The following is a 10,098-nucleotide window of genomic DNA, read 5'->3' on the forward strand; positions in this document are numbered from 1 at the left end:
TTATTTATTTAGGGGCACCTGGGTGGCTTAGTTGGTTAAACATCTGCCTTCAGCTCAGGTCATGATCTCAGGGTCCTGGAATCAAGCTTGGAGCCAGGCTCCCCGCTCAGCAGGGGAGTCTGTTTCTCCCTCTCCCTCTGCCCTTGCTCATGTGTGCTCTCTCTTGCTCACTCTCTCTCTCTCAAATAAATAAAATCTTAAAAAATAATAAAATAAAAGATTTTATTTATTTATTTGAGGGGAGGAGGGGCAGAAGGAGAAGAAGAGGGAGAGAATATCCAGCAGACGCCCCACTGGATCCCGTGACCCTGACGTCATGACCTGAGTGAAACCAAGGGTTGGCCACTCAACCAACTGAGCCACCCAGGTGCCCCAACCTTGGCCATGTTTTAGAATCACCTCAAACCTTTTATAAATCCCAATGCCCAGGCCAATTAAATTATAATCTTGTTTAGGACCCGGACATTAGCATTTTTTGCAGCTTCCTGGGCAATTCCAATATGGGGCCAAAGTTTATAACCACTGAACCAATTTATTTTTTACTTCATAATACTCCTTTGATGAAATATATAACAATAAGTTTGATGTTAATTAAAATAACTTGTATAAAGATTTTAGTATCACTCATTTAGGTTATTTCTATTTTAAAAGCAATGGTCTTATAAGTCAGAAAGGAGAAGAATTGGAGTTCTGCGTAAAGAAAAGAAAGTAACGTTTGCTAGATTTCATGTTAAAAGCAACACAGAAATAGTGTCAACTTCAAAATAGTTTCTTTTTTAAAAAAAGATTTTATTTTTAAGCAATCTCTACACCCAATGTGGGGCTCGAACTCACAACTCCGAGATCAAGAGTCACATGCTCCACCAAATGAACCAGCTAGGCATCCCCAAAATAATCTATTTCTAAAGCAAAATGTGGTTAGTAAATTAAAAATTACCATTTAGGAAAATGTACCCTAAATTTCTAGGATCTAAATGAGATTATTGGAAGTTCTATAATCAGCAACTGTGGAAGAAATGGCTGAGGAAGCAATTGCATTACGGGGTATTTACCCTAAAGATACAAATGTAGTGATCCGAAGGGGCACCTGTACCCCCAATCTTTATGGCAGCAATGTCCACAATGGCCAAACTATGTAAAGAGCCCAGATATCCATCAGCGGATGAACGGATGGGGAAAATGTGGTATATATACATAATGAAATACTACTCAGCCATCAAAAGGAATGAAATCTTGCCATTTGCAGTGGCGTGGATGGAACTGGAGGGTGTTATGCTAAGCAAAATAAGTCAATCAGAGAAAGGCAATTATCATATGATCTTACTAGTTTGTGGAATTTAAGGAAAAAAACATAGGGGAAGAGACGAAAAAATAAAACAAGACGAAATCAGAGAGGAAGGCAAACCATAAGAGACTCTTAATCATAGGAAACAAACAGGGTTGCTGGAGGGGAGGGAGTGGGGGGATGGGATGGCTGGGTGCTGGACATTAAGGAGGGGACATGATGTAATGAGCACTAGGTATTATATAAGACTGATGAAAAAAATAAATTGCTCTTGTATCTGAAAAAACATGAATACTCTTAATCCCCTTTATCTATTTCACCCATCCCCCCACCCACTTCCCCTCTGGCAACCACCAGTTTCTTCTCTGTATTTAAGAGTCTGGGTTTTTGTTTGTCTCTTCTTATCTTTGTTCATTTGTTGTTTCTTTTTTTTTTTTTTTAAGATTTTTATTCATTTATTTGACAGAGAGAGAGAAAGAGAGCACAAGCAGGCAGAGAGGCAGGCAGAGGGAGAGGGAGAAGCAGGCTCTCCGCCGAGCAGGGAGCCCGACGTGGGGCTCGATCCAGGATCCTAGGATCATGACCCGAGCTGAAGGCAGACGGCCAACAACTGAGCCACCCAGGCGCCCCTGTTTTGTTTCTTAAATTCCACATGTAAGTGAACTCATATGGTATTTGTCTTACTCTAACTTATTTCACTTGGCATTATACCCTCTGGGTTCATCCATGCTGTTGTAAATGGCAGGATTTCATTCTCTTTTATGTCTGAGTAATATTCTATTGTGTGTATCATATCTTCTTTATCCATTCATCTGTTGATGGACACTTGAGTTACTTCCATATCTTGGTTATTGTGAATAATGCTGCAATAAACATAGGGGTTCGAATATCTCTTCAAAAAAAAAAAAAAAAGAAATAGCTGGAGAAAATTATGTTGTATAATAAAATTAAAAGTCTTATTCCTCTGCTAAACCCAACTTCTCTTAATGGAAGTTTGTTAGACAGTTTAACTTTGTGTTTAAGCTTTAGAAGAACAAAATGTGTTTTGCTTATGTCAATTTTAACCAGTTGAGAAAAATCTAATATAGAAAGTAGCACATAGCAGTGCTGATCTAGTTCTAGTTCCATGAGTCATAGCTGTAGAAACTTAGAAGGCAAAAAAAAAAAAAAAAAAAAAAGCAGCAGCTATTCAGTGAATTGAAGGCCTGGAAAAATGAGGCAAGACTAACTTAAGTGGAAACGAGTTTGGTAAGCCACCCCAGACTACCATACATATTTATTTCAGCACTTCTGTTTTGTTCTTTACAGATGGATGAGAATTAAGAATAGAATATAATTTTCCTTTTTTTTCAATTCTCCCAGAACCATTGTTAACCAAGGTGGTGGTGTACAAACTGAACAGAACAAATGAGCAATTTTTCTTTTTAGGTTCCCAAATATTTGACTGCTAGGAAACCAAAGTGAATGCATTTTTTGTACTATTAAATTAGTTCTGAATTATGATAATTCAGACAAGCTAGGTAAATCTTAACTTTTCAGGAAAAAATAAAAATGAAAGAGCAGAGCCACATCTTCTGAATTTTCAATTTCAAATTCAGAGATTAGTATGACTGGCTATGTGTGAAGAGTGGCCAAGCAAAAATAAAAGCAAAGAGATAATTTAGGATAACAAATAGCCTAAGCAAAATGGAGCCTGATAAGGGAAAGAAAAGGACTCAAGGTATATTTCGAAAATCGAACCAACAGGATTTGCTGATATACTGTACATGAGGGGGTAAAGACGAGGAAAAGGGAGCAATGAAAAATGCTGTTTAGATTTTTGACTTGAGCGACTGATGGATATGCTATTAACTGAGGTGGAAATAAGTGGCGTTGACCTAGGGAAAGAGTTGGCAGTGACATCAAGGATTTACTTCACTCACTTATTTATGGCTGGGCTCCCAAAGGAGAGTGTAACTATATAAATAAATATATATATGAATGTTTTGTTTGTTTGTTTGTTTTTTCCCTCTGAAATAGGTGGTGAAGAGGAGACCCAAGGCCAGGCCTAGGGCTCTTTGAAATGAGGGGAGGAGAGGAGAGGAGAAGGAACTAGCAAAGGAGATTGCAAAAGGGAAGCCAATGAGGTAGATGGAAAATAGGAGCAGGCAGTCACTGAAGCCAAGGGAGGAAAGCAATTCAAGGAGGAGGGAAATGATTAGGATATGATTGTGCTTACTCATGACCCTGGTTAATATGGTATCAGCTAATGGAAACTTGTGAGACACATCTGCGCTTGTGGCCGCACCTAGGAAAGAACATGCATTCCTGTCACCACGACATTCAGTATGTTCAGTTCTCCCCACCCTTCTTTCCCCACAAAGTTTCCGTTATCTGTCATAAAATTGATGATGGTATTCCTCTTACTAATTTCTCTCTTCTATCTGAAATAACATTGAAGGGTCTTACAGATTTAAAAAGTAATGCACGTTAATTGTAGAAAGCTCGGAAAATGTAGAAAAGTTCAAAAAAAAAAAAAAAAAAAACCATAATTGCAACACCCAGAGATACCATCTCTCACATTTGGTGTAGGCAAGTATTCCAACTAAATAAATGTGTAATTACAAAATTGAGCTCATGTTAAATACGGTGCTTGTAATCTGGTTTTTTTAACTTAGAAATATATTATTAATATATTTCATGTCACCAAATAGTCTTTTAAGCATCACTTTAATAACTGTATTATTACACTATTGACCAGACCATAATTTAACCAATCTTCTATTGTTTAAATTCATGTTTCCACTGTTTTGCTACTTTAAACATCATAAAATTGCTATTGGTTAACAGTATAGACTTTGACACCTAACACATCTGGCTTAAATTCTATTTCCATGGCTTACTGGCTGTGTGTTCTTGAGAAATCACTGAACAAATTTAATAAGTTTCAGTTTCCTCGTCTATAAAATGATTATAATAATAGAACCCATTTTAAGGATTACAGGTAAAGTACTTAGCATATTACCCCCAAAGCAACTAATGCTTAATAAATGTAAATTATTACAATAATTGTAGCATATGTTAAGTTACTATCTTTTAAGTTTTTTGAAAAAAAATTATAAAAGCTTTCCTGACCAATTTAGCTATTTGCCGATTCTGCTTACCAGCTAGTCCGGTTAGCATTTAGGATATCCATATAATCTTTGATTCAGTCGCAAATTCCATTAATTTCTTGGACCAAAAGAGGTAACTCTTTTTTTTTTTTATTTTAAAATATTAATACAGTTCAAATCAGTGGGCCAGGTTCATATCAGCTCCTTCACTGCCAACCCTGGGGGCAGGGACTGCTTCAGTTTTCCTGTCTTCTCTTTGTCTGCGATGACCAAGCTATAAAGGTAGCTGCTGGATCGAACTTTAATCTTTATTATCTTTTTCTTGATCATGACGGATTTGGCATCCTTTCCCCCTGGCTGTGCAGAAAGTTGTGATTGGTTCAATTTTGTGAGGCATGGCTACGAGGGATGCAGGGGAGGGTGCGACCTGCACAACAAGCAGCAAAAAGGGAGGAGAAAAAAGCCTAAAGAGGTAACTCTGGACAATGGGCTCTTCTTTGCTCATTCAGACCATTAGGAAGCCATGAAGCAAAACGACTGATTTTTTTCGGAATCAGAATCTCGGAATCAATTTTCCAGATCACATAAAATACCAAAAAGTATCTAGGACTGAACACAACAAACTGGTACAAACTCCTGCTCTGCCTGCTCAGCTCCCACTGTTGCCTACTTCTTCTCTGCCACTTTTTTTTTTTTTTTTTTTATCTGAGACAGAGAGAGAACACAAGCAGGGGAATGGGCAGAGGGAGAAGCAGGCTTCCCGCAGAGCATGGAGCCCGATGCGGGGCTCGATCCCAGGACCCTGGGATCATGACCCGAGCTGAAGGTAGACGCTTAACCGACTGAGCTACCCAGGCGCCCCCATCTATTTGGTTTTAAAAAAAAAGGAAAAAAAAAAAAGCCTGTGTGTACACATGTACAATAAGCTTATATATATTCATAAAAGATCTATGGAAAGATTATAAGAAAGTCAGTACTACTTGATCCTCTAGGAGAGAACCAGGTAGCTGGGGGACAGATATGAAAAGTGACTTACTCTTGTATATACCCCCATTATACCTCCTGAATGTTTGTTCTCTGTGTATGTTACTTCCTGTCTGAAAAACAGTCTGCCACTTTTTTTAAAAGATTTTATTTATCTATATACTTGTTTATTTACGTATTTATTTGAGAGAGAGAGCGTGAGCTGGGAGGGGGGCAGAGGGAGAGGGACAAGCAGACTCCACGCTGAGTGCGAGCCTGAGGCAGGGCTCAATTCCACAACCCCCGAGAGACTGTGACATGAGCTGAAATCAAGAGTTGGATGCCCAACCCGACTGAGCCCCCAGGTACCCTGACACTTTTTGTAGGTAGTGAAAGGAGAGAAGGCTAAGCAAAGCTCATGTGGTATCTGGGAACAAGTATAGAGGTATTGAATTCCATCCTGCCTAATACAACACCTCCACCATCCCAGACTCTCATCTAGCATTCCCCCCCCACACTGCTCATAGACTACAAACTGCACCAGGGTTTCCAACCTGACCAGATCCTTTTGCTTATGTGTCAACAAGGAATTATTTTTACTTCCTTTGTAGTGAATGGAGTCGTCACTCATGTCTTGGTCACTTTTTTATTACAGAAAATTCTTCAGGGTTCCTAACATGTGAGCTATTTGAATCAAAAGTGTTGGCCAGAAGATTTTTTTGGATAAAAGCTGGAGCAGCCAGACAAAATTTCCACTCTACTCCCACCTCCCAAACCATCTCTATTTTGTGGCTTGTGGGTTGTCTACTGTGATCTTTTTCTGCTAGGTTCCTAGTGTGTCATGGAAACTAGAGGAAGTACAGGTACTATGTTTACACAGCCTTCATTTCTATTTACAAAACCTCTTCTGTGAAGTTTGTAAAGGTTTTTTTTTTTTGGTGGTGGTGGGTTTTTTGTTGGTTTGTTTGTTTTTTTCACTGCAGCACCTGTTGCTCCAGCTCTGACCATCAGCCAATGAGCACTAAGGTCAGAAGCCAGTTTCTGATGGGGGAAGTAGGGAGGGTACCCATCAAACTGGTTTTACTGCCTGAAGATGACTGATTATCCCAGTTTTAGAAAGAAATGGAACATACAAAATAACATCAGTCTTTGGATTTCCCAGTGCTGAAATTGAATTGAGGGCGGCAAACAACTACTAATACACTTCGGTTTTTAACTGCCTTGTAGACCCAGCTTTAGAGGGCTGCATTGTTCTCACCAACACTACAGACTGAATTGGACCCATTTGGATTGAAAGAGTTATGTCCCCAAGCACCTAACTGATTGCTGGGTTATTCTGACAATGAAGAAAATGAGTGTCCTGCATTAAATCTGGAGGCCTGTGAATCCATTCAGTTTAAGTGCTGGCATTTAACTTCTCGACTTTGTAAGACCCAAAATGAGTATAATTAAATAAACATTCTGCATGTAGTTCCCTAAAAAATTCATTTCAAATAATGAGGAAAAGAGCTTAATTCTATTTCAGGCCAGTCTCCTACATTCTTATTTAACTCCTCTGAGTCTCACCTTCTTCATCTGAAAAATAGGTCTAATAATACCCTCCAAATAAGATTGTTCTAAGGATCAAGTGAGAAAAGGATTACCACTAGATAGAGTAATCCCCTTAAAAAGGAAGTTTTAATATTTGTAATATAATGAACCAATAATGCAGGAGGGAAAAACAATTTTTCTTTAAGAATCACACAAACTTGATAACTTAATTTTTTTCTTAACCAATGGAGCTTTGGCAATAAATGTCCTCATACTTAGAAAGATATGAATAATTCTTTTATTTTATTTTATTTTATTTTTTTTAAAGATTTTATTTATTTATTTGAGACAGAATGAGAGAGAGAGAGCACATGAGGGGGGGAGGGTCAGAGGGAGAAGCAGGCTCCCTGCCGAGCAGGGAGCCCGATGCGGGACTCGATCCAGGAACTCCAGGATCATGACCTGAGCCGAAGGCAGTCGCTTAACCAACTGAGCCACCCAGGCACCCCTGAATAATTCTTTTATTTTTTAAAATATTTTATTTATTTATTTATTTTAGAGAGAGAGAGACAGAGAGAGAGAGAAGGTGTGTGCATGCTTGGGGTGGGGGTGGGGAAACAGAGGGGGGAGGGAGAGGGAGAGAATCTCTAGCAGACTCCATGCTGAGCGCAGAGCTGGACACAGGGTTTGATCTCATGACCGTGAGATCACAACCTGCGCCGAAAACCAAGAGTTGGGAGCTTAGCCCACTGAGTCACCCAGGTGCCCCTAATTCTTTTTTTTTTTTTTTAAGATTTTATTTTTAAGTAATTTCAACACCCAACGTGGGGCTCGAACCCACAACCCTGAGATCGAGAGTCACACACTCTGCCAACTGAGCCAGCCAGGTGCCCCAGATATGAATAATTCTCATCTTCAAGATCATTTTTAATTGCCCCTCCTTTTTACATCCACAGAATGCTGCTTCTGCTTATCAACCCTTATCTTTTTCTGCTTTGAGTTTTAATTCCTTGCTTATCAATCTCTTTCCCCCACAAGATTGGACATTCCAGGGGTCTTTCCACTCTTACAACATCTGGCATGGTGTCTTGCATATAGCATGTTTTCCATAAAAGTTTGTGTTGAAATGAAAGAAGTTGAATGTAGAATCTGTTATAGGACCTCACTGTTTCCCATTGACAGGTGTGCCCTGATTGGAACCCATTTTTGTTATCTGTCAATGGAAAAGAGACCAGAGGAAGAGACATAGATATTATCAGAATGAGTTACAGAGGAAGAGGTTTCAGTAAAGAAAGAAGATTAAATTGTTGAATGCCACAGATAGGTAGGGAAGGAGGAGGATGATCAAAGTCCATTGTTTTTTCTAGTGGTTAGTGGTGACCTTGAATAGAACTGTCTCAGTTAAGAGATAGGAAAATCCAGATTACTGTAGGCTTGAGAGTGAGTGAGTGGTGACAAATGGCTGTAAGAGAGTATAGACCCTATTTCTGGGAAATGAATTCCTTCAGGGTTGAGCTCCAGTCCAGCCATGACACATAGGCATCCTCCACGGTTCTACACTCCAGTCATATCACAGTTTCCTCTTCACACACAGTGATTTCCCATCTCCATGATTTTGTTCTTGGTCTTCCAATATGATCTGAGAGTCCAGTGTCAACTACTCTGAAACCCTGAGGTCTTTTCCCAATTGCTCCTGCTTAAGGTGTTCTGTTTTGCCCTGAGCCCGTAAAATATAAGTTGTAACTTTCTTAAGTCACTTAACACATTCAGCCTAGGATTACTGTTAGGTAAATATATGATTCCCTTATTAATCTATAAGGGATAAATAAACTGCAATAAATACAACACTTTTTATATTAAGATACTACCTATTCAGGGGCGCCTGGGTGGCTCAGTAGTTGGGCATCTGCCTTTGGCTTGGGTCATGATCCCAGGATCCTGGGATCGAGCCCCTTGTCGGGCTCCCTGCTCTGCGGGAAGCCTGCTTCTCCCTCTCCCACTCCCCCTGCTTGTGTTCCCTATCTCGCTGTGTCTCTCTGTCAAATAAATAAATAAAATCTTAAAAAAAAAAAAAAAGATACTACCTATTCAAATAGATAGTAGTCATGTAGATCCGAAGAATTTTGTCAGAAAAATTAAATCAAGAGACTTTAGAGTTTCAGCTAGCCAAAAAACATGTATTGAATGCTTTCTATGTGCAAAACACTGTGCCCTCAAGGAATTTGAGATCGAATGCAGAGGTCAGCAAACATTTTTTGTAAACAGCCAGTAAATATTTCAGACTTTGTGGACAACATGGTCTCTGTCACATCTACTCACTTCTGCCCTTGTAGCAGGAAAACAGCCATTGACACTATCTAAACTAATGAGGTGGGCTGTGTTCCAATAAAACTTCATTTATGGACACTAAAATGTGAATTTCATGTAATTTTCACCTGCCATGATACATTATTTTTCTTTTGATTTTTTTCAATGATCTAGAAATATAAAAACCCATATTTAGCTTGTGGACCATACAAAAACAGGTGGCAGACCAGACTTGGCCCATGGGCCATAGTTTGCTGACCCCTGATCCAGTGAATGGACAGAAAGACAGTTCACTCAGAAGCTCTTTGAAGTTCTAGCCTTAACGCCAAAATAATCTACCATGTTCCTTCCATTTTGACAAGATTTGGGATTGATTTATCAGATACAACATATTCACCAATATTTATTCAGTGCCTACTTTATTCTGAGCATTGTGCTGAGCACTGAGGATACAGCCGTGAAGAGGTCAGAAAGATGATTATCCTTAGAAAGATCACTATTTTGCAGCTACCACTGTAAGCATCAAAGGATGCTAAAACCAAAGGGTGAAAGATTATTGAAGAATTAAATATTCACATATTCTCGAAATATCAAATTAACTGTCAAGGGGGAAAGGTATTTTTACAATGAAGCAATCTGATAGACCTTGTCTTAACCAAGTGATTACTATGAAATTCATATCCTAGTGGGAAAGCCAGGCAATATACCACTAAAAATATGTAATATAAAACCATTGAGAGATTGTAAATCCAATGAAGAAAGTAAGTATGGTGATATGACAGAAAGTAGCTGGGTAGATGGGAGGGCTATTTTGGATACTGTGTTCAGGAAAAATTTCTCTGCAGAGGTCTCATTTCAGCTGAGACCCTCAAGATGAACCAGCCATGTTAAATGCAAGTAGAAAAAGTATTCCAGTGTAAG

At 39.0% G+C, this 10,098-nt stretch overlaps 1 non-coding gene and 1 pseudogene across 1 annotated transcript; both read right to left on the reverse strand.

Annotated features, from left to right (window-relative positions):
• Window positions 1-4,569: 4,569 nt before the first annotated feature.
• On the reverse strand, window positions 4,570-4,774 carry LOC116637322 (annotated as a pseudogene).
• Window positions 4,775-7,686: 2,912 nt separating this feature from the next.
• TRNAE-CUC lies at window positions 7,687-7,759 on the reverse strand. The gene has a single exon. It is a non-coding gene; the product is annotated as a tRNA-Glu (tRNA).
• Between the last annotated feature and the right edge of the window lie 2,339 nt (window positions 7,760-10,098).

This window comes from Phoca vitulina, unplaced genomic scaffold, assembly GCF_004348235.1.
Source record: "Phoca vitulina isolate PV1807 unplaced genomic scaffold, GSC_HSeal_1.0 scaffold14, whole genome shotgun sequence".
Classification (NCBI taxonomy): domain Eukaryota; kingdom Metazoa; phylum Chordata; class Mammalia; order Carnivora; family Phocidae; genus Phoca; species Phoca vitulina.